This window comes from Leptonotus elevatus, chromosome 20, assembly GCF_054856555.1.
Source record: "Leptonotus elevatus isolate MCC_2025b chromosome 20, RoL_Lele_1.0, whole genome shotgun sequence".
NCBI classification, from domain to species: domain Eukaryota; kingdom Metazoa; phylum Chordata; class Actinopteri; order Syngnathiformes; family Syngnathidae; genus Leptonotus; species Leptonotus elevatus.
The window spans coordinates 9,237,076-9,259,477 of record NC_141258.1 but is presented as its reverse complement, the minus strand read 5'-3'; the positions used below and the strand labels follow the sequence as shown (position 1 = coordinate 9,259,477).

General features: G+C 40.6%; 1 non-coding gene across 1 annotated transcript; it reads left to right on the top strand.

Moving 5' to 3' along the window:
• Positions 1 to 22,329: 22,329 nt before the first annotated feature.
• trnar-ccu (transfer RNA arginine (anticodon CCU)) lies at positions 22,330 to 22,402 on the top strand. Its single transcript has one exon. It is a non-coding gene; the product is annotated as a tRNA-Arg (tRNA).

Genomic DNA, 22,402 nt, shown 5'->3' with positions numbered 1-22,402 from the left:
TTCCATAATTTTGTCAATAAATTTCTAAGGTTGCGCAACATTTAGCTGATATCAATAACATGAAACCGAATCACAATAGCTGACGTAACCAATTTCAAGTGGACGGGCAAAAGCTGGAGATGCTTGAGGGCGATAACGATCACGGCGAGCAGCAAATGAGGAGCGGAGGCGTCACATTAGAGCGTGTTCATTAAAAAGCAATATGTGGAAGTCCCGTCCGCCATTTCCTGAAGATACCAATCAGGCCCTGCGGATCCAAAGACGACAGCGAACGCCGCGTGCGTCTAATCACCGCGCTCAATCGCAAAACACACACTGGATCATGTGAACGGTTCGCAAGATGAATCCGCGAAAGCGTTTGTTGAATCAGGTGTTTCGTTCCCGTTCAACCCTCCAGCGGCGGTCAGTCGTACCAGTTCGAGCAACATTTTCATGCTAAAAAGTCAAAAGTATAGCAAAGCGCCATTGTTCTATTTTGGATTGCGGTTTCAAATTAGGGTTTGAACCAGAGTGCATTTGGAGTGTTCAGATCTGAGTTAGGGTTTCAAGTTCGGGTTAGGGGTTCAAATAAGAATTCAAGCAGTATTAGGGTTTAATGTAAGGGTTTCAAAGTTTTATTCAAGGCAAGGATTAGGCTTTCAAATCGGTTTCAAGCCTGGGAAAGGGTTTCCAATTAAGGTTTCAAGCCTGGTTTGGGGTTTCAAACAAGGATTTAAGTCAGTATTAGGGTTTCATTGCAATGGTTAGGATTTCAAACAAGGGGTATGGTTTCAAAGTAAGGTGTCAAGTTTGGGTTAAGTTTTCATATTAAAAGAGTTTGAAATTTAAATTTTATAATAATGTCCAAAAGCAAGGTTAGGGTTTCTAAGTATGGTTGAAAGATAGAGATAAGGTTTGAAATTTGAGTGGCAAGCCTGAGTTGGGGTTTCAAAGTAGGGTTTCAAGCTGGGTTAGGGTTTTTAAAACCATATTATGGTTTTGAAGTTTTTGTGGTAGGGTATCATGATAGTGTTTGAAATTGTGATTTAGGCTTGAAGGCAAGGTTAGGGTTTCAAATTAGAGTGTGAAGCTACAGTTAATATTTCAAAGTAGGGTTTCAAGCTTGGGTTAGCGTTTTTAAAATACGTGTTTTTTTTTTCAGTTTTGAGCTTGAGTTGAGCAAGTAGGTGTCAAACTTAGACTAGTGGCAGTGGTAAGGTTTCATCATATCATTTGAAAAGTCAGATTTGGGGTTTTAAGCCAGAGTTAGGGTTTCAAATTAGGGTGTCCAAGACAGGTTAGGGATTGAAGGAAGCCCCAGGCCCCCTCCTTCCTAATAATAAACTCCCTGAAGGCTGTATGAGTAGAGATACAGCGGGAGACAAGGCTGTGGCGGATATTGCCTTCGCTCTGCAGACAGACGAGCCGCTAATGACAAACGGACGGTTGAAGTGGCTGGAAAAAGATCCATTTAGCACCGCAGACGTTCCCGCTTTTCCTGGACGGCCTTACGCCAGACCGACCCAAGACTTCTAGGAATGTTGGAATCTGCGAGGCTTTCGGGGCGGCGGGCTTCATGCGAGTGTCCGAGCTGGAAAGCGGAGCCGGGCAAAATCTTGCGGCTAATGAGAAGTGGGATGATTGGCAGCCGGAGCGACTCCGTCGCGATCTTCTGGCCGACACATGATATAGTCGAACCGCACTCAAAACAGCAGAGGAACACGCTAAGCAAGTTGGGAGCGATGCCATTCGCTGACACTAAATATAAAACACAAACCACACAACTGTCAGAGCGCGTTGCACTTTTTAGGTAGGGTCTCAAAGCAGGGCTTCAAATAAAGATAAGGGTTTCATATTATGGTTTCAAAGTGGGGTTTCAAGACCGGGTTACAACTTTATAACCTAATACAACGTACTAAGCGTTCAAAGAAGGCTTTCAAATCAAGATTTGGATATCAAACCTAGGTTAGGGTTTTAAATTAAGGTTTTAAGACATGGTTATGATTTCAAAGTAGGGTTTTGAGCCATGGCTTGGGTTTCCAACTAGGATTTTAAGACTGGGTTAGGGTTTTAAATCCAGGTTTCAGGTAACAGTCAAGGTTTAAAGGGTTATGTTTCACATTAAGATTCCAAGCCAGGTTTGAGGTTCGAAAGTAGGGATTTAAACTAGGGTTATGTTTCAAAATACATTTTCATGTCAGTGTTAGCGTTTCCAACTAGGGTTTCAAGACACGATCAAGTTTCAGGATTATGTTTCAAAGTAGGGTTTCAAGCTGTAGTTTCAAAGTGCATGTTCAAGACAGCCATTGCTAAGGGTTACCAATTAGGGTCTCCAGACTAGATTGGGGTGTCAAGTTAGGGATTCAAACCAGGGTCACAATTTAGGGTTAGGGTTTCAAAGTAAGGATTCATGTTAAATTTAAAAGTTTCAGGCTAAGGTTTCAAGGTCAGGTTTCAAGTCATGGTTATGGTTCAAAGCAGAGTATTGAGTCATTGTTAATGTTTCAAGTCAAGTTTAGGGTTTAAGACTAGGTTTGAAGACAATGTTAGGGTTTCCAATTAGGGTTTCAAGCCCAGGTTCCATTTTTAAAATGGTGTTTCAAGTCAGGTTTAGGGTTTTTAATTTGGGTTTTGAGGCAGGGTTGGGTTTAGCGTCTCAGACACATAAAAGGTTTCAAGTTTGGGTTTCAAACGAGGTTTAGAGTTTCAAGCCAGTTAAGTAAGCCGTATATCGACAACTTTTGTTGGGGTTCTTGCGTTTGACATTTGAACAATCCTTCAACTGAGGACCTCGGTCGCATTCCTGCTCCTAGCTAGCGATGTTGAGACGAGCCCCGAGGCAATCCTTCCTTGTCACCCGCATCGTGAACTCGGCATCGCTGAGCCGTTAGCGAGCCGCTAACCTCCTCGCCTGCCGAGCGCTCTATTCACAACACACAGGATCTTAGCTGGTCAGGCGCAAAATATGTAATGAAGAACATTTGTTATTGTCAGCGTCTGCCCGTGAAATCGTCCTTTTTTTTTGCAGACACACACACACCTCAGAGGTCCTATTAGATGACTGCCTTCCTTCCACAGCTCGTTATTAAAAGGCAGTGATGGGATTATGATGGTGAACCGCCGCTATTACCCCTTTCGAAATGATTGTTTTGTCTCAACAAGTCGTAATTTTATGAAAAGATTGGTATTTGTTCGAGAATAAAGTCCTTTTTTTTAGATGAAAAACTCTTAATATCCATTCATCCATTTTCTTAACCGCTTGTCCTCACAACGGTCGTGGGGGTGCTGGAGCCTATCCCAGCTGGCTTTGGGCAGTAGGACACACTGAACTGGTTGCCAGTCAATCGCAGGGCACACACTCTTAATATTACGAGTGAAAAAAATCTTATTCTTTGGGAATAAATGTTTTTATTTCTTTAGAAAAAAAGTCTAACATTATGAGGATAGTCATTTTCGAGAGAAAAAAATGCAGTTGGTGGACATTTTGTCGAATATCGACGGACGATCAAAAGTAAAGCTAAAACCATTTTTATCTCAGGAAACTAATTTTCAGTTGGCTTTATAAGATATGCTGCTGACACTGGGAAACGTCTGAACCTTTTGTTTTAAATAAAAATGTAAAAGTTTAAGATTTTAGGTATTTTTACATTTTTGAAATAAATATTTACTGTAGAAAACTATAGAGAGCTATGATATTTACTTATTTAAGTTATTTTAAAAAACAATCGTTTTAAGACATACTGATAACCTTGAGATCTCCCTGAACATTTTTTTTTAATTTTCTAATGAAGTCTATTGTCTAAGACAAAAAACATCTGAAAATGCAAATTTAATAAGCAATAATGCATCTTGTATGTTTTTTCAAGTGACACCAATATTAACGCCCTCCCCCCTTTTTTTCTGAAAATGAATATCGACTTCAAATATCGGTTATCGGCCTCCTTGACTACTAATAATCTAAATTAAGATCAAATGTAAACATACTGTATATGAAAAAAATATGATATAAAGCTGTGTCTAAAAATTATTTTTTTAATGAAATATTTTGTATCTTGTAGTGTAAATTTGTATTTTATTGAAAACTAACATTGCGGGAATAAAGTCACCCCCCCAAGACAAAACATATATTTTCATTAAAAAAAAGTCATTCTCATTTACTCATTTACTCCCAAAAACTTATAAATACGTTCAATTTTAAATATTACCATGCTCCCAAAGACATATTTATTTAAGCATACAGAAGGATTTAATGCAGCCTCTGAACTGAAGAGAATGCTTGAATCAATGATAGTTATTACAAAAACGACCAGTATGTGACAGCAGAGTATAAGCCAGGGCCATGTTTCAACAAAGTCTTTTTGCCATTGTTTCCAACAGGTTTGTGAATAATGATTAAACTTAGCTATATTCTAATGCGGCAAAACTGAAATAGATAGAAATATACTTTTTTCCTGATGAAAGAAGAGACTCTAATCTTTCTTTTGGTAGGTTCCATGGTTTTATAGCAATAGAGCACAATATTCTGTGGGCCTTGCAAAATGAATCAAAATCCAGTAAAACAGCCGGGAGCGAAGGGGGTTGCTTCAGTGAAAATGGCCGGGAGGGAATGAGTTAATCACTGTATTATGTAAGTGCTGAGTGATAATAGTGAAACCACACATATTTCCTGTAGAACCTAAATACTAAAATACTAATACAAAAAAAAAGTAAAATAAATGAATAAATGAATCTCACACAGTTCACAACTTCTTGCGTATTTTATTTTTGTATTTCCCTAAGATGCCTCCTGTACTCTACTCCTTCTAAGGTGCCATGTTAGCATAGAAGTAGCAAATAGCGATAGTGAGCTAACGATCAGCACCTTGCTACTGCTCTGCCAAAATCAAGGCCCCTTACACTGCTATATTAAATCGGGATAGACAGAAAGTGAAGCCTTCGTCCCTTCATCTGCCTGACCACTTCAACGTGGAACATCTCTTATTAATTCAACTGGGACGAAAGGGGGAACAAAAAGGCCATAAATAACTGGAAAATCCACTCCTCCCATCCCCCTTACCTCCATCTCATTTGGATGTACAGATAGCAGAGATGGGGGCCACAGTTTGACACCACTCATTTACAACTGCGAGCCTAGAATACATTACCTTGCCAGAACATCATCATAATGGAGGAGCATCTATCGCTTTCACACACACACGCACGCACATGCACACACACACACACAAGCAGCACAGTAATAAAGCTTATCTGCGGGTGACAGTACGTCTGACTGGGCCGAGCCAAGTATCCAACGGCTCTGCTTAACAGCACATAAATATGCACTTGTGCCAGCATGCGCCGGACGACGTTTTAATAAGGCAAATCTTGACGGGTCGGCACACAAACACCTGCTTGTATGTTCACAAAATATATGCGCTAGCTGTGAGGAATGCTACTTTTTTTTTCTCTCAAAATATTTAAACCCCTCAGCTGTCATTACGCAGCCCTCCAAATTGTCCCGACATCCGTGTGTGTGCAGGCGCACCCCCCTCCCCCAAATGTGAAACGGTTCTCAATTTTTTTTCCAGGAGTTAAGTGTATGCAGTAAAAAAAAAAAAATCATTTCAAAAAACAATATTTCAACATTAAAGTTGCATTTTTTTTCTTTAAAAAGTCCTAAATTCCAATCCAAGCAAATTTAGATTTTTTTTTTTAATGAACTCAACGTTTTTTTTTACATGAGAATATTCGTAATTTAAGATAGAACATTTTAATATTACAGGATTAAAGTTGTATTTTTTCAAGAGAGTATTTCAACAATAAAGAAAATTCTTAATTCATGAATAGTTTTTTAATTTCTTAATATTACGAGATTATTTTTTATCATTGTATTTCTAGGCGCGGTTGGTTGCGAAGTCATATCGTACATTTAAAAATAAGTCCTATGTTTTGAGAGAACATAGTAAAGTTGTATTTTTCTCGTAAAATAGTGCATGGTTCCAAAAAGTTTACAAAAATAACCTCATATTTTCGAGAAAAAAATGTCTAGTATTAAAAGATTAAAGTAGCAGTTATACATGAATGTTTCTAATATTATGAGAATAAAGTCTCAATTGTGTGTTTAAAGAAAACGTGCAATTTCACTGATGGAAACAATAACGTGTCCTTTCGAAAAACCTCCACTTCGAGACCCGTTCTTTTATTTGTTTTTAAATATTTAAACCCCTCAGCTGTCATTACACACCCCTCCAAATGGTCTGATATCCGTGTGAGTGTGCGTGCATGCGCACGCGCACCCTCCCCCAAAACTCAAACATTTCTCTAATTTTTTCCAGACATTAACTCTCATCTCCACTTTTGCACGTTATTCAGACGTGTTGATTTGTAAGCTTGTTTTTTTCGCCAACCGCCGCACCCTCAAAGTCCTCATTGTGTCCGCGTGGCAGCGGCGTGATGTCACGACGCTCGGACCCCTGGGAAAAATTGTGGGAGTTCTGTCTAGACTAGCCCATGAATGGCGAGTACGTTTCATAAACAGCCGTCGAGGAATTGACAGTAGGATTGGGCGATACAGCGCGAAGGAAATCTTAGTTCACCCAAAAAAATTCTGATTTCCGATTTGTAATTTATATATATTTTTTTACCCCTTTCACTTACAGAAAATGACAATATTCAAAAAAGTTTTCTTTTCGTTTTTGCTTGTAAGCATGACCCTTAGCAAATTAACATTTTAAACGGGTTAGGGTTACCCCAACAGTGGCTGTCCTTTTTCCTGGAAGTTCTGTATAACCCACATCCTTTTTAAAACATATTTCTTAAAGCTTATGTCCTAAACATGTTCCCATGTGACAAAACTAACCTAAAACAAGTACAACTAAGACTTAGAGTGGGGTGAGGAGACGTAATCAAGGACTGCTTAGGGGGACGGAAAATGTGTGTTATTGCAGCGTGACGCAATGACACCGCGCATTACGCCTGATTGACAAAGTGGACAGGAGTCCATGGCATGCGAAAACAAAGTGGCACAGTTTGGATTACTCGCCACATGAGAAACGCATAAGCGCTTTAAATGCCCCCGACCTCATGTTTTTATTTCCAATGGCACGCGACATGATTTTAGAGTGAGCAGCGACCAAAGTTTTTAGCAATACTGTCGTAACAAAGTGAAATAATTTTGTATTCGAAACAAAATGCTTAATGCCACCATGCTTGTAATTTGTCATTTGATTGAAGTCGAATGGTCTGAATATTGTTATAGTTATTCTCGGTAGTGTAACTTGGAAACATAAAAAAACGTTTTGACTGACGATCCGTTTCCGTACCGATCATATTCCACTTGGTCAATGCAAAAATGTAAACATTAGCTGGTTAGCAGCCATAAAACAATGATACCTTTATTATCTTGTTTGCTGTTAATGGTACCATTCTTGTCAGAGCATGACATGACGTTTCATTGCTATTGCTAACACACAAAAAAAGGGTTAGGGTTAGAAAGGGTAACCTTTCTTTCTTGACCATGACCATTGTATGCTTGTCGTTAGTTCTCATGTTAACCTGGCCAACGCAAAAACACAAACATTAGCTAGAATAGATATGTACTTTTTGGAGGATGACGTGGCGTGATGATGTTGGGCAGTCCGATTAAGAGCAATTTTCGCTAGTACAGTCCATCCCGGCTTTGTTAGCATACTTGTCTTTAGCACTCATGTAAACGTGACCAAAATGAAAACGCAAATATTAGTACGGAGGAAAGGTATGTTCTTTTCGGACAAATACAATTTTTTTTTGTTTTTTGTGTGTGGTTTTTTTTACTCGAAAAAAAAAAGGGCTGACGGGATGAAACCGAAGTTTATTAATTCCCGTTCCCAAGTTATGGCTTGCATAGCCTCAAACCATCAAAAATGTGGACTTCCAATCCGTCTATAAGAACCACATTCATCATGACCATGCTAGCACGTAGGCTGTAAGCCCTCACATATTAGTGAATGTTAGCTGGCTAGCATGGATGGCTACTTCCTTTTTGGAGGATAACGTGACGTGATGAAGTTGAACGGTCCCATTGCATGCTATACTCACTAGCATAGCCACTAACCACCCAAAATGCTCCATCTTGTTGCCGCCTGTTAACATGCCAATACAAAAATGGAAATGTTAGCTGGATGGGACCAATGGTTACATCTGTAAAAAAAAAAAAAAAAGTAAAATAAAATAAATTCTCTAGTATGTTTATTTGTTTTTGTTTTTTTTGTACTTTCAAGAGGATGTGGTTGTTTCGTCCGAACATGAGTGAGTCTCACTAGCTTAGCATCGGCTTGTCATCCCACCGGAGGGGCTTTAACCGCAAGCTAGCTCAGCTCATATCTCGCCAGGTGACAGCCAGTCTAGTGATAAGCCGCAGTCAGACGGCACCAATCCCCTGTCTGGTCCACGGCCCTTAATGCCACGCCCTCACACAAGCACATACACGTGCACACACACACACGCGCAAACACACACTACCTCAGCTGTCAATCTTTACAGCTGACGTAGCATCTCGCCTTTGAGGATGTGACGTGGCGGACATTTTTGTCATTATTCACAACTTTGACGGCTCTTCTTCTTCCACTGTTTGCACAATTTCATTTGACGCAGGCACACAAACAAAAAACTAATATTTAGAGCGCCGTATGGTGGATGAGTGTTTAGCATATTTGCCCCGCCTACTCCAACTTAATCTTACATTCCAAAAACATGCATATTAGCTTCTGAAAACTCTAAACTGTCAATTGGTGTGAATGATTGGATTCAAATATTGCACATTAGCATTTTAACTAAAACAACAACAATGATACATTTGATTGGTCATTTGAGTGAAACGTTACACTGGTTGTGACTGACTGGGGAAATGTGACAGAAGTTGCTGTGACAAAGTTTGCCACCATTTCTTTGTTAATGGTTAAGTGAATATTGTGTAATCGGGATTTTTAGTCACAGGCAGATGGAATATGAGAGATTCTAAAAATGACGCATCAGACAATCACACAGTACAGCTGGCATCTGACTTTCCAAATAGGAAATTCAACCTCAGTGGGCATCCAATTGAAAATTCCGACTAGAAACTCTGAAATTCCGACTTCCGAAATACAAATAATTAAATAACTGTAATACAAAGTTGTTTTTCTTTTTGGAAAAATAGTTGCTATATGGCAAGCAAATCGCAAAATTGGACTCAAAATCCTTTGAAACAAGCTCAAATTTCTCTATAAAAACGTTTAATCACCCAGCCTTACATTTAGTATAGCTTAGTTAGAAGAACTCTTGGTTCTTTAATGTTTGTTACAGTAATATAGAACATATTGTGGCGCTATTAAAACTTCCAGAGAGAGACATTATGAAATGACATTGTGTAGCTATCCTGCATGCCAAGTGGTGTCTTGTGTTTGTACGCAGTCTGCCGAGCAGTCTAGCGGGAGCCGTAATGGCCGGAACACTGATGAAGCCCCTCCCCGTTCTTGCAAACCTGCTCTAAACTGCTCTCAAGGGCCTTACGAGGGAATAAAAATCCTAATAAGAGTCTTCTCCATCCCGAAAGTTTCATTTCAAGCGTAATCCCGCCGTGCAGTGCAGGATTTGCATGGCTAATTTAGAGGCTGTCTTAGCCTTAGCTGGGCTTTGTCCTGACACCGAAGGGCGGCCGAGCCCCTCCTTCGTTGGCACCTCTGAACCGAGGCTTATAGGGGCTAAACGAAACACTATATATATATATATATTTTTTTTTAGTAAACCACTTTGTCGTATATCATCCTGCCTTAGTGACAGTTTGTCTTAACTTCTCCTCCCCCAGTATGCTAGCTCTTTGCTTGGTGTGGCCTACTTTTTTTTTTTTTTTTACTGCCACATATGTGTGGTATATGTATTTGAAATCTTTAGTCTTGTCTTGAACTAGCTTGGGCTCTCTATGTGGATTAAACACCCCATTTAGTTGTAAATCCGTTTATAAGAGTTTTTAACAGTTTTCTAACTGGCGTACAAGAAAAAATGTCACAGTAGCTTTTGCTTATTCATGCTAGCTAGCTAGCTAACTACCTAACTAACCACATTTTTACATAATCATGCTAGCTGCCTAACTAGGCTTTGTTTTTGAATAATTAATTGAATAATAATTAAAAAATAATAATAATTTAACATGGTGTTTTGAGTAATCATTCTAGTGAACTACATAAAAAGCAACTTTTGTGTTTGCTTAATCACCCTAGCTAGATAAAATAAAACGGAAAAACATATTTAGCGAGTGTTGTTTTTGCGTAATCTTTCTCCCTTCATTCACTTGTACCTCAACTGTCTAAATTCATGTTTTCATAATCATGCTACCGAACTAATAAAGCTTAATTTCTGAATAATCGAGCTGACATTCTACACACGATGGGAGTGAAGAAACCGATACTGTCAGCAACATTCCAAATTGTCCATCTGTCTCCGGTTTTACGTCGTCGTCGTAACGTGTTCTCTATCTGGCTGACTTTCCTGCTATCGCGTTGGCCTCTCCTCCCCCTCCTCCTTGTCCCCCGCTTTCTCCGACATGCTATCTGCTGGCTGTCCTTGACTGTGGTTCCCTCCTGCTGTAAACAAGACCGGGGAGTCGCACTTTGGAATTCCTCAAACAACTCCGGTTTGACTTTAACAAGACAATTAAAACCATGCTGTAAATCACAGGGAAAGCTGCTTTGGCAGCTTGTGTTTGGCTTCTTTTTCTGTAAATGGCAGTGATAACTTTTGAGTGACACACACTCACTGGCTTCACAATGCTAACGAGTTGAGGTGTTCCACTTCAGTCCTGTAGGTGGCGGTAATGTGGTAAAGCCATAGTCACTGACCTGCTTGGCCATGATTTTTTCTAACTAATTGTGCTGAACAAAAGACTAAGCTTAGATTGTACATACTCAACGTAAGTAGTTAACCAGTTGAAGTAGCCTACCAACAAAATAAGGTAGTTAGTAGTTAGCCATCTTTGTACTTTAGCAAGTGGTGTTTATGTGCAAGCATATTAGCTACTTGAAAGTAAACTAAGCAACTACCAAACTTAGGAACTAGCTGTCATTTTTGTGTAATGACGCTAACTGACAGGATTACCAACTACGTTTTTTTGCCTAATCAGCCTAACTAACTACCTGGCTAACTAACTATTAAATAACTACACTGTCTGACATTTCCCTTATTTTTGCTTTGTTCATGCTATTTAGATTCTCTGACGTAGATTAATAGTCCCAAAAATGAGAAATGTCTGTCGGCCAAGTGCGGTACAGTGCACGAAATGAACAGTGAATGAATACATCTCCCACAGCTACTAGATGTATGCTAAAGCTGTCACTTGAACGGAAGCATTTGATTCATCAGACAAAAAAAATCAATAGTGGAAATATTCCGCACTGTCGCGGCGTACCATTAATCTGGGGCGAGATTAAAATGTCACATAGCAGCGGCTGTTCTTCACATAGCTCTACGCGCCGGACAGTTATTGCATACGCTTATCAATCAAGACGTGTGCCACGTTGTCGCCTGTCCGTGCTAAGACAACAATATAAATGTATTGCATGTCCCCGTTAATGACGCATCAAACCATTTGATTGATTTTATTTTGTTAAACAGCCTAAGATAAACATCAACGGCCTCAAAGTTTTGGGATGACAATCGATCGCTCTATTTTGTGTATACAAACGAAGGACTGCACGTATGAACGAAGTAACAAACTACCTAGCTAAAGGATCTTTGTGCAGTGTGCCACTTTTTTTTACTCCTGACTGCCACCTCTGGCCCAAAGCGTAACTGCAGCATCTGTGTCAGGCTCCTTCATGGTGCACGTGCTAGTATGCCACAGTTGACAAAGGAAGACATGACTTCAAATGAGGTAAGAAAAACTCCGCCCCTCCCCTCCCCAAAGAAAATGTGGAGTGTGAGGGTCCGAATGGGAGGGAAGATAAAAGCTGAGTAAAACAGTCAGGGCTCTTCGTACTCATCTAGGCACTGGTGGAGCATGCATGATGTAGAAAAAGCTTTAATATTACCTTTTTAAACGGCACAATGCACCTTTAACAAACTAACGAACAAAGGAATGCATAAACAAACAATATAATGAACGAATTATGTCAAAATTAAAATAAAAATTCCCATATAAAATTTATATTTTATGAATATTGTGAACAAATTGCTACATATAAAATAACTGAAGAAGAAAAACGATCTAATATTTTTGAAACAATAAATTTTCAAGCAACTTATTTTGATAATAAAATAGTAATTCTTACTCATGCAATTATCTGCGCAGCCCGTTTTAAGATATTATAATGGTGCCAATTACTCGCAGATTTTCACTATTTGCCTCGGGGCTTGGTCCTAAGACCCCGTGAATAATGAGGGTTCACTATGTAATGTTGTGTAGGTTTGATCATTTCAACGATATTGGAAACATTAGGCAAATATATGTTTTTTTAATGATACCCGGGCTACTCAGCGCTGTCAATATTATGGTTAGTAAATTACGGGTGAATGCGACTTCCTCTTGGCAGCCTTACAAGTCTTCCTTTTGGCACCTCACTGCCTCGGAGGAGTTACTTTCAGGAGAAGCAGATGTTATTGTGCAAGCTTGTTCTCCAGAGAGCATCAAGGGCACTCGAGGGAGTCGTTTCGGGTGCAAAAGAGCGCTCCGTGGTACCTGCGAAGAAGCCGTTTGACGAGCGCCCATGTCAATACTTTCACACAACTTTCTAAAGCACCGCTTTTTTAAAAGCGTCTTTTCTCATGTGCGCTAATCCTTGTTTGGTTAGTGTCGGGCGCTTTGAATTCTTTGTGAGTCAAAACGTGGGATTAGCAGCAGTGTAAATCTCCTCAGGATTACAAAGTTTACTTTCGACTTAACCATGAGCGATGCCGGTCATTGAGCGGCGGCGGCGGCTTCATTGCTAACGCTAATGACCTGGCGTAGTGGGTTTTATTTGTATTGGCATGGATGAGGTACAGATTAGCGGCTGATGTCTGATGTTTAGCAGCTTGGTCGCAAACTAAGCTTTGTTTTTGCCTAATCATGCTAACTGTCTAATGTACTATAACTTCAATAAGCTTTGTTTTTGCATAATCCTACTAACAAAGTAAACTAAGATTCATAATGCACGAACTAATCTTAATTTCTACTGAATCATGTCAGTAGGCTTTGTTCCTCTATCATATTCATGTTAACTAGCTGACTAAGCTTTTTTTGTATAATTACGTTAAGTACAAACTAAATTTATTTTGTGTGTATTATTAATGCTAGTAGGTAACTAAGCTAAACTTTTGCATAAAAATGCTAGCAAAGAAGTGTAATTTTGTTAGCATAATGATGCTAGCAAACATACGTTAAATCTAAATGTGTGTTGTTTTTTTAACTAACTAACTAATGTACAAACAAAATGCATGTGCAGTATGTTTTTGTGTAATGATGCTAGTTAAGAAAATTTGTAAACTAACTAACAAACAAAGTGTAATTTTTGCTGTTTGTGTAGTTTGTTTTGCATAATCATCCTAACTAAGCTCCATTTTGGTCTTATCTGACTAACTAACTTACTATCCTTTGACATGTCCAGCCGTAGCTTGTCAGTTGCCTTCATGTTGCTTTCCCTTTTTGTTTTCCCGGCAAGAAGGGCGTTAGGGGAGAAGGGGAGCTAAGACTCGTCCCGTCATTTAACTTAAGCATGGGACGGACAAGCCATAAATAATATACTCTGACACGTTAATACAGGCTGCGTCTGGACAAGGACAACTTACTCATCTTGTTTGGACTTAGTAGAAATATGACCGACACAAACGTAGCAAGGCGCTCATCTCGACCGTGTTAACTTTTATTGGCACGGGGGTTGCGGGGAGGGGAGGGCGCGGGCTGCCATTAATAAAGGTAAGTGCTGGATTCTCATCAGACTGACGGCGGCGCCAGTTCGGAAGAAGAAGACGAAGTAGAGGCGCTGTAATGAGGTCGTCAAACGGCGGCGCAGCTGCCTCGCGTCTTGCAGCTGCTCCTGCGTGAAATGTTTATAAGCGACAATGTTTGTCTCCGACAAGACATCCCGCATGAGTGTTGCTTGCCGTACTGGTTTGTTTATGTGTAGAGAACTATTGGTTAGCATGTCTTGAACCCGTGGTTCTGGGTTCAAGTGATCTTTCTGGTCTTTCTGTATAGAGTTTGCATATCTTATCCTATGCTGGCATGGGCCTTCTTTGGATGCTCTGGATTCCTCACAGATTCCCAAAAATAATTTTCATTGGAGACTTAATTTGTCGTGTAAATGGTAGTATGAATTGTTTTTTGTCGATAGCTACAGGTAAATGATTGGTGACTTGTCCAAGGTGCCCCACTATTCTTGCCAAAGGTTGAAGCAGCATTTGACTCCTTACCCAATTCTCACACACTGTTTCTCATTCAAAAAAATAAAAATAAATGGCCAACATATGAATCCTGAAAAGGCGAGCCAGAAATCCATCCATTGACAAACGAAATCAAAGCAAAGCACTTCATCGTCATCCCTATTCTGCTCACAGCCAATAGGGGGAGTAACCAGGGATTGCCATGATAAGTGGAGATGCATCCACCATTTTTATATTCCTCAATTCTTTCTTGCATTATCCAGGATTGACATTCAATTCCACAGGGTACTAACAGTTTTGTTGTGTTTGTAGAAAGCCCCCCCAGTGCTCGCCTCATGTTTGGATTCATTAGTACTTCTCTTTCCCTGACACCCTCCAAGAGGACACACTTTATCACTCCCGCCGCCGTCTGTTTACCGAGGCCGTCTTTCCTCCCTTTTCTCTCCTTTCTGTGCTTTCCCACCAGAGAATGTAGCCAATTAAGGGCTTGAGATTGATTGAAAAAATGTGGAGGAGTAGAACATATCCCAGAAAAGAATCAGTGGAGGTTGGGATGCTTTAAGACACAGATAACGAAAAAAAAAATTCCAATGTGAAGTGTAATTACTAGCCCCTTTCACATGGAGATTCTGCAAAATTAACGGGAGCTTCAATTGGGAAATTAGTACAGTATTCATTTTTTGTCGAGAATATCAATAAATCCAGGCCCTTAAGTATCAAAGCAGCCCCAAAATAAGATGCCGTTGTTGAAAATGACTCTGCGTATAAACAGTAACAACAAGTAGAAGCAATTTGTGTGTGTGTGTTTTTTTTGGTCATCTGTACATAAAGCTTATTAAAACCACTTAGGAAAAATATTGCCGTTTTTACGAGGCAGCTGTTGCATAAACATACCCTAAAAACGATATGCTAACGTGTTGACATAATCCAATTAAGTCTAATCGAAGATGATCGCGATGGAGAAATTGCGGGCCGTCCGCTGCTGACGCACTTGTTTTCTTTTAATGATCGCGCCGGGAACACACACTGCTGCGCTTTTTTCTCTGAGCGGCGATAAAAGTCCAATAAAAGCGACGAGCAGTGAGCAGTTAGCGCACATGTGGACAGCTTCCCCGCGGATGAATTAAACATGAGGAAAAGCGTCCGGGTTATTCATGAGGCATGTGAGAGAAGCGCTAGACGCTGGTCAGCGGGATCAATATCCACAGAGAATGCAGAGGGCGCGGAGGCGATTCTGTCCATATCTTGTGTTCCTTTGTTACCTCGCAGCTATTAGCATGGCTGTTGGGGGCCGGTGGGGTGCCTGGTGGGCCTGCAGTGCCCCGTCCTGCTGCGTTGGGCCGGGGGCGCGGGCCGTGTTGGGGCGGGGGGCGCTCCTGCTCCTGGGTTTGCTCTCCGGCCGGTGGCCCTGGTGGGGCCCGGGGGTCGTCCTTTGGCGCTGCCGCGGCCTGGGGGGCCCTGAGGTGTTGCGCTTGCTCTGTTCCGGCGGGGGTCGACGGCTCCCCTCTTTGGTGGAGATTTTCATGCATGCCAGATCCACCACACCAGCATCTACCGAAACTCAGACACAATCTGTTTCCTCCTCAGGTTATTGAATCGGTGGAGGCTGGTGTCTCGGATCTCACGCGGCTTCGTCTGTCCTTCCTTCCTTTTCTCGGTCTCTCCGTTGGTCTCTTGAGGCCTCCCTGACTTTATGTTTTTTGGATTTGTTGGGGTCTGGATGTTTCTTGGGCTGGGGAGGAGTTCTGGTGGGGGGTGTCTGGTCGGTGCTGGATTTCACCTTCCTTGGTTTTCTTCGGTCCCCTCGGGTCTCCTGGTGTTCGATTTAGGTGAACGGTATAAGATTTTTTTTTTCTAATAGGTTTTCTGGTGAGCTAACAAACACACGCACGCACGCACGCACACACACATACTCACCCACACACACAAAAAAAAAAAAAAAAAGGTATGTATGTATGTATGTATATATGTATATATGTATGTATATATGTGTATATATATATATATATATATATTTAAAAAAAAAAAAAAAAAAAAAAAAAAAAAAAGAGCAATGATGATGACATTTCCGAATGAACAATACTGAGCTCTAAAAAAAAAAAAAAAAAAAAAAAAGCATGGCTGCTAATGCGCGTGTTTCAGTGATACCTGAAAGTATAAGTCATATTGTGATATCACCAGATTTGCAAATTTTCATTTGCTTCCATGGACGATTTTGGTGCCCGCCAAAGAAAATCTCTTTATTTTTTATCTGCCAAATGTTCTCTGTCGTTAAGTGTCCATAAAAATATTGATCGGCTCTCATTTTGTTAATGACAATAATAAAAGTGATGATTCAGCGTTGAAGGAGAGTTGTTAGTCGAGCTTAGAAATATATGGCCTTGATATTGAATGTCACTTTTTTTTTTAATAAAAAAAAATCAAAGCTTTGATTTGATCACATTCATTTTTGTCCTCAAACCAAGTTTTGATCTTAACTAGGGATGCCAAAATTATTTTATAATTTTGATTTAAAGTTCCTTTAACACCATTATTTTTTTTAAACGCGCGATTAATGACCGCCCCTTACTTGAAAAGCCTGTAGGCTACTGGGGGGATTCCAGTCGCAACGCAGCAGACACGTCAATGTCAAAATTTTGCAGAAATACATTTTATAATAATGCATATATTTGTGGAGACTGGAGTCAAGTTGCATTTTACAATCTTAAAAATTTGCAACATTTCACAATTTACTTTATGTTAAAGATTAGCTAGCTTAATATGAAAAGAAAAATGTACTGAGCTGTCACCAATGTATTATAAATACAATTATGCCATCTAGTGGCAGAAATATGACCTCAACACAAATCAATATCAGACTATTTTTTTCCACTTTTATGTTAAGAAGAGTATGAAAACTTAGAAAAATATATTGTATTGTACATTTTATTGTATATAGAGAACAGATATAAACTTTGTGATTAATCGTGAGTCATGCGATTAATTACGGTTTTAAAAAATTATCGCCTGACACCCCCTAATCTTAACACTTCCGAGGTTTCCTTTGGTAACATGTACATGTTAATAAACCACTGCTTTTGCAACATATAATGTGAAAATGATACTTACAATGTCTCCTTCAGCACATATGTCCTGGACTGACTCCTCGTTACCTCATTTCCTCAACGTCTCAAAAGGATGAAAGAGAGTGTCAGACGTTCAGAAGGCTAATCTCTACAAATATGGGTGAGCTGTGCCCTAATTTCAACTCCTAACTATCCATTTCCTGCATCCATTACGGCACACATTGGGCTTCATTCTTCTTCTCCAAAGCCACTTATTGCTTGCCGTTTTCACGGCAATCCCAACATTATTCCGTGTATTGGTTTCCGGGAGAAAATATATACACACTCAAAGAACCCCATTGGAACGCATTTGATTGCTGACAAGTTTATTTTGTATGAGCAGGGCAGTGCTGATGTTCACAAGCAAGAGACGATGGACATAAAAATTGTTCTAGGGACACCATTCATGTAATAAATCAGCAAATATTTGAAAATTCAGCCCCCAAAGCCAGTTTCACTCAGCAACCTATAATTTAATGGTCATGCCTACCATGAGTAGACCCGCAGAAAAGTCTCAAGAACACATGCCTGAAAAGACACAGAAAGTCTGTCATTTTGGTTTGACACCTGAAGTTGAAGCCGCACCGCCCGTCCTCACCCCAAATGCCGTCAAACAGGAACACACATCCTCGTATTTCTTACATTTGCATTACTTGCACAAGGTCCTCATTGATGCATGTTAACCCGATGCATGACCTCCCCCTTTCCTGTTATTTGTTGACACACAGAATTTTGGAAACGTATCCGTAATCTTCACCACACGCAGGCAGGCACACGTTGGTACAAACACGCACTGTATCTTCTTCCAGAAGTCTCCAGATGCCGGCCTCGGCACAGACAGAGCCAGTTTCTTGTTTTGACGGGAGCGCCGGCGGTTAAAATGCACCACACGTGTGGTGACCATCACAACAGCCCTGTAAAGTATCCCAGCATTCCAGAGCGTACGGAATGTCCATCTTTTCCCGCCCCCTTCGTCTTCCGTCTCTGTGACTTGTGCCGCAAGTGCCAGATGATGACTTTTCCATGTGGAACCAATGTCTTAAAAAGTTGTGACCAAAGGGGGAAAAAAATAAGGCAGTGTTATGAGGCAGTTATAGCATATAGAGGACCTTTGGTTTGGATGAAAAATGATGGAGATGTTTGACACACACACACAAAAAAAAAAAAAACAGCCGAAAGGAGCATCAAACATTCCCAGCTACCGGAGAAAACATTTGGCATAAAGAAGCACAATTCAAGTCAGGCAGTGTATGAGAAGGGGGGGGGGGGACATGAAAGAAGCCCTTCATGAATCCAATTGGCTCAAGTTTCCAACTGGTCACCCTACACACACAAACACACTACACACAAAGCCACAACACAGAAAAACCATGTGCTAAATGTCTGCAACTAGGATTCCCGTCGGAATTGGCGCTGCGTCGTAAGCAACCATGGAATTCCGGCCAATGAGAACTTACAGGCTTCAGCAAAACAACCCTGAGGTCTTTTGAAAGACAAAAAGTGATAAACAATGATTTAAGTCTCTTGGACAAAACTATCACAATTCAGTCCCGAAAAGCCATTTTCAGCAACCCGGGTTAGAATCCGGGTCATGGCACCAATTTGAAAAGTGCAGGTGGAAATTTCACCCTATCCTTTTATCTTTAATGCTCGCAACTTTATGCAAATAGTAACTACCAGGACCCTGTATTTATTCTCAGTTGAGCCAAAAAGACCGAGTACACATCTGTGGAGCCTTTTTATGCTGGATGCGGAAGAAAGTCTAATCTATCCAAAATGGTTTCTAATCTTATACTGTCTTGGTCACCCCATGCGACAAGGTGTAATTAGATATGTGTGCAAGAGTGCAGATAGATAGGAAGATGCAGCGACTACTAATACTACTAATGTGCCAAAGGGGCGGTACCATGACATTTAATGGACTTGTCTACATTGCGTAGCCCCCAAAAAAGTCTCAAGGTCCATACCCAGAAAAAAAAAACACACTGGAAGTCTGCCATTTTAGCTAGAAGCAGACATTTTAGGGGCGTTTTGGCCATTTCCAAGCGGTCTTCATACGGACTCACCTGAGAGATTTTATCCAATTGCTACCAAATCAACAATATACTGTATAAATTGATATTTTTCGTTTTAATTTGTTGCCTGACCAAGCATGTAATGCTAAAAAAAATTTTTTTAATACTGTTTCATTACTGTATATTGGGAAATCACAATAACAATTGTAATCAGGAAGAATTACATGGCCACATAGACATCAATGGTTGACTCAAGTCGGCCACTATCCAAATAATTCTGACAATATGTGATATGCCTCCGATTTTTTTTTTCCATGTAATGTGAAAAGTACAATTCCATTTATTTTTTAATCCAACCCAGGCCTCTTTCGCATGTTGAGTTCAAGCACCAAAATATTAGAAATTGCCACAAATGCATTCATTCTGTGATGTAAAATATGTGCCTTGGCTCACAAAAGCTTGGGAATGTACTCAACAGACGGGCAAAGCTAAATCATGAGAAATTTGAGTTTTTGTCCGTGCATGTGGGCGGAGCACTGTTGTGAAGTGCGCAAATGGGGGGGGGGTGGGGGAGGGGGGCGATCTTCCGACGTTTGAACATGGAAAAGGACATAAAAATCCAAATATAGTTGAGCTTCCAGACGGTTTGTATGGCAGAGTGATCACGATGAAAAGGACGCTCGAAGAGAAGAAACGGAACCGTGCAAAAAAAGAAACATGCCTCTTCGGTTATAACATGAGCGAGGAAGAATATTTCAAAAAAAATTTATGATGCGGTTTTCTTGTCATTCCTCAAGTTTAAAAAGTCAATTGGGTTCAATTTAGATGGAGACGCAGATTCCCGGCAATGTAAAGTGGATTTATAGCAGGGTGAGAAGTACACAGCCGGATTAGGTTATGGGTTATGATTAGGTCAATGGGACATTATTCCTCCCGTTAAGCCATAAATGTCCGACAGAGCGGGTGGGGGGTTGGGGGGCAGTTGGGGGGGGGGGGGTAGTCTTCACCAGGAATTGTCTCTTCATGTCTGCTTTTGCAATCATTGATTCACCGGGGCTGGACTGGGATTTCTTTGGCCCTTTTGACGGACACAACTTGCTGAACTTGATCCTTTGCAGATTTTCCATTGACTCTTTAGTATCTGGATAAATATTTCAGATGACCAAATAATTGATTGATTGGGTTACAAAGAAGGTAAAAAAAAAAAAAGTCTCCCACGCAGACATTTAAACAGGTCAGGTGGAAGTCACAGTCCATTTCGCAGATTGACTCCATCCACCGCCAGGGTTTCAAGCAAAAGGTGAGGTTTCAAATCAAGTTAGGGTTGCAGGTTATTGTTTCAAGATTGGCTTGGGTTGAAAGTTATTAAATTAGGGTCTCAAGCAACACGGATTAACAATTAGAATTTCAATTTAAGTTTTGAATCAAGTGTTAGGGTTGCAAGGTAAACTTTCAATCTTGGTTTATGACTATAAAGTAGGTTTCCAAATTAGGGTTCCAAGCCTGAGTTAGGGTTACAAATTAAAATTTCAAGTTAAGACAGTGATAAAGGTTGTGATTGAGGCTTTCTAGTTAGGTTTTCAAGCATGGGTTAAGATTGCAAGTTAGCATTTCAAGCCTGGGTTAGGGTTTAATATTAGGGTTTCAAGCCTGGTTTTAATTGTTCAGGTTTGCAAGTTAGGGTTTCAAGTCTGGGTTAGTTTTGGAAGTTAGGATTCCTTGTAGGGCCGTTTGTCAACTGTGGCTGTCTCTTTAAGATCGTGCACATACTGACACAGATGCTGCAGTTACGCTTTGGGCCAGAGGTGGCAGTCGCGAGTAAAAAAAAAAAGGTGAGAAACTGCACAAAGATTCTTTCATTGGCCAATTCATAATAATAATAACACACACACAATTAATTCAATAACTTCTTTTTTGGTCCCTTAATGCTTGCAACCACAAATATTTTATTTGCAGACAGAACATTTAAACATTTATTTATTTATTTTTTGCAGTGATTTGACCATTTAATTAACTTCAACTTTGCAACAGAGAGAAAAATCAGGAAGAAAAATTTTAGATTTTTTTTTAATGCTCATATTTTAGGATTTTATGTTGTAATGTGTTGATGTGCTAAAAAAACAAAAACAAACCCAATATCATTAATCGGGTGGGCCCTAGTTAAATTTTCAAGCCAGGTTTAAGGTTTAAAGGTTTAAAGTTTGTTTAGATAATTAAAACCTGAGTGACACAGGGTTTCAAATAAGGGTTTCAAGACTGGCTCATGTTTGGAATCCGGATTTCTGGCCTGGGTTAGGGTTTCAAAGTTGTGCACCCCTCCTCTGGGATCGCGCAAAGACAACGCAGGATTTACGAGAGGGGAGGCAAGTGCGACTGAGCGAGGCCTATTTACTCTCACCTAAGCGGAAAGCTACCGCCACCGCGCTTGGGAGATTTACGACAGGGGTGACACGGCTTATTATCCCCAGTTGCTGCTGGGAATTGGATGTGGTCCTTTTGAGCGTACGCGCTTTTGTTTACGACGCAGCAAAACCAAGCACTGCGTGTGGACCCACAAACCAAAGACCATAGACAAACTTACCTCCTTGTCTCAAAGCAGACTTTCGGGCCTTTTGGGAGTCCGCTCCACAAGGCCCACTCAATCCCGGGGCTTGGATGAGGCCTCGGGTGAAAGGGGGTTTCCCCGATATGATGGATGAGCCGTGACCAATTACAAGCTTAGCCTCTGCGATAGCGCATAAACACTGGTGAACGTCAGGGGCCTGAGAATACCTGCTGCCCATCGAGAGGGGCTTTGGCGTCAGCCTGGCAGCTGAGGGTTCATTGGCTTCAACATATCCATGTAGACTGTGTTCACAGGATCCATATTTGCTGGTTTTTGTGCCCCAGTGGCCTAATGGATAAGGCACTGGCCTCCTAAGCCAGGGATTGTGGGTTCGAGTCCCATCTGGGGTG